This window comes from Hemitrygon akajei, chromosome 2 (assembly GCF_048418815.1).
Source record: "Hemitrygon akajei chromosome 2, sHemAka1.3, whole genome shotgun sequence".
NCBI lineage: Eukaryota > Metazoa > Chordata > Chondrichthyes > Myliobatiformes > Dasyatidae > Hemitrygon > Hemitrygon akajei.
Window position 1 is genome coordinate 111874485 of NC_133125.1, and position 3528 is coordinate 111878012.

Sequence of the window (3528 nt, forward strand, 5' to 3'; positions counted from 1 at the left end):
CTTGGAGTGTTCTTTTGTCTTCATGGTGTAGGTTTTGCCAGGATATAGTTGGACTTTATAGATACAGATGTATTTTTACTATAATCAATTGAAACACCCCAATCACATGGTGATCTCCGTTTAAGTAATAATGTGACTTCTAAAACCAATTGGTTACACCAATAATGATTTGTAGTGTCATATTAAATGGTGTAAATAGTTAGGTTATCAATTATTGTGTGATTTCTATTTGTAATTATTTTAGATCACTTTGTAGAAATCTGTTTTCACTTTGACATGAAAGACTCTTTTTCTGTTGATCAGGGTAAAAAAAAAGCCAAATTAAATCCACTGTGATTCAATGTAGTAAAATAATAAAACATGAAAACTTGCAAGGGGAGTGAATACTCTTTATAGGCACTGTACATTTCCTATATTCAGTATGCTGGGTTTATACAATGCAAATTGATTTATTCTTAATTTGTATTTTAAAATACAAATATTAGGTTCATACTGAGCAGTTAATGCTCAGTAAAGAGAACATTTTAGAATTTCTCAAAGACAGAAGAAGGGAAATCGTACAGAAAGCATTAACTAAATGTATGAGTTAATGCTCAAGTCCAGGAAAACAAGACACTGGGATTCAAGATTTCCTTTCAGGCAAAACCGATTAACAGCAGCAGAGAGTGTTATTAGTGTTGGAGTTTATGGCAAGGACACCGAGTAATGACTTAAGTTTTTTTTCTGTGTCGAATTTGACATTCTCATAACTTGAAAAGCAACAAGTAATTTAAAAGTATGTGGAATGTTATCAAGTAATTTCAGGTGATGAGAAGTAATAGTTGACATTGACAATACTTGTAAGTAATTTTGCTTTTCCCTGTAAATTATCTTACCAAGGATAAATTCTTTGAAAATCTGGATGAATGGGGATAGGAAGAAAAGCAATTGTAGGAAATGCTCTGGCTGCTCAAGCTGAAATTAATTTTGGGTGTCAGTAAATAACACGTTAGAATTCTAAGAATTTGATCCATGAACACTAACCCAGCCCATATGGTCAGTGATTTTTAGTTTAATTTGCAATTTGAATTCATACCTTTCTATATGAATTAAACTAGTTAGAAGGATAGTAGAGATGTGAGCAGGTTTATCAGAAATGCTGAAAATGAAGAGACGTTAGACAATGTAGGGTTATTTTCTCTGGAGCAGTAGAGGCTGAGGTTTCACCTGATTTACGTTTATAAAATTTTAAGAGGCATAGATGGAGTAGACAGCAGATTTTTTTTCAGAGTCAAAGTGTCTAATAGCATGCATTTAGAGTAACAAAGGGAAAGTTTAAAGATGAGTGGGGCAGGATTGTTTTTAATACACAGAGTAGTAGGTGCCTGGAATGTACACAGAGGAGTGGTGGTGAATGCAGATACGATAGAGGCATTTAAGAGACTCTTAGACAGGAATGTGAATATGCAGAGAATGGAGGGATATGGAGTATGTAGAGGCAGAAGGGATTAGGTAATATTAGCTTAATAAGTTCACACAACTTTGTGGCCTAAATGCTTATTCTTGTGCAATACTATTCTTTGTTTCTTGTGTAGCAATTTCCCATAGGATTCTGCCTTGAGATCGGTTGCCTTTATTGTATGCACCAAATATATCTGAAATAGGGAAGTCATAGTCATAGTCACGGAGAGACAGCATAAAAACAGGCCCTTTGGACCACTGGCAGATTTACTACTCATATACACATTATGAGCAATTTACTTTGTCAAATTATCTTACCAACCTGCATAGCTTTCAGTTGGAGGAAACTAGAAAACCTGGAGGAAAGACACACTGTTACGGGGAAACTGTGGAAAATTCACGCTGATAGCACCAATCCCACTGAAAGGAACATCTTTCCCTCATTTCTAAGGATCCTTTCTTTCATGTTTTTTTTTTCTTGGTGCACATTTTCCCAAGCAAGCAGAGCATATATGAGGTCTCTTTGTTCATCTCAAAGATTCCATTAATCCAGCTCCCAAACACAATTTGTATCCATGCTTTCCTTGGAACATGGGATATTCCCATTTGGCCCATCAAGTCTATATCATCTCACAAAACACTTACATTCACCACAAATCTTCCCAATAGCTTATTCTCCCAATGTTCCCATCAACTCTCTAACTTGTTATCCCTTACCCATACACCACTAGTAATTTAGAGTGGCTTATTAACCAACCAACCTTCACAGCTTTGGAGTGAGGGAGGAAGACCACATTGTGACAGAGGGATTTTGCAAACTCCAGCCAGAGGTCAGGATTAAAGGTGGAATACTGGCATTCCGAGGCACCAGCTCTACTAACTATGCCATTGCACCACCCTTTAAAACTGTAGTTTCTCAAATCTGAAATATTGAATTTACACTTTAAGGTGAGGAAAAATGCAGGCTGGCTAGTTATTTTACTGTGGGTCTGAGAATTCAACTTCATCCTTTCATCTGACTTCTCCTTTTGGACTACATTTTAGCAAGTTACATGTAACGCTCTGGTTAAGATTTTTATTGCCATGCTCTGGATATTTTATTTTAGGTCTGTAAGAGCAGTCTGTTCTGCTTTCAGCCTATTTGGGTTTGAGCTAAGATTGGGGACTTTATTGTTCAGCTTAGGAATGTTGTGTCAGCCAATCAGGATGGTGAAATTGGGAGAAGATTTTAGAGAACGCTGTGCAGAGAGATTTTTGGTGACAGACACTGGTGTGGGTTGAGTTCTTTTGGCGAGAGCTGGTAGCAGATAAGAGGGAAGATGGCTGAGGATGCCTTCCCTATCGCACAGAGTGCTTAGTGCAGATAAATGCCTTTGAGGAGGAAGGATCAATACTCCCGTGGGGAAGCCCGTTTGCTCAAGATGGTTTTCGAGCAACATTTGGAAGGTGGTGTGACCGAGGGTCCAGTGGGTGAGTTAAAGACAACTTCAAGATGAGCTCCAACTTATGTGCCCATTTGGACTGAGTTAACTGTAATGGGCCCTTTTTTTTCTTCTCTTTTCTCTACTAACTGATCGAAAAAGCTGACATTTGTAAGTATGCTTTCTTTATAATTATAATTGTATGGGCTGTTAGTTCTTGCTGATGTCTAATTTCATGGGGGCACTACTTACACAGTATTCACACAGACCAGGGTTCAGGTGGGTGAGACGTCCCAACCTCCCAGGTTTGGTGGGACCCAAGTCATATCTATCCTAGACGTACAGAGCCTTGCAAAGGTCGTTTTCTCTCCACTATGTCAGTGGTTGTTAGCGAGGGGTTAACGAGCCACATCTACAGAGATGTCCAGTGGGAGGGCTGGAGTGGTTGATGGCCAGAACTCTGAATGGTGGGAAATCATATGGTTCAAAAATGCAATAGATGATGGTGTCTGGGGCATGTGTGAAAGATTCATCCAATGTACATTGACCCTAGCAAAATTATATTATTTGTTAACGCTGACTCCTCCCAAAAGAGAAAATTGACACCACAGACTCAATACCTTTGGACCATAAGGGTTGGGCGCCTTTAAGCAACATAGAAACAGAC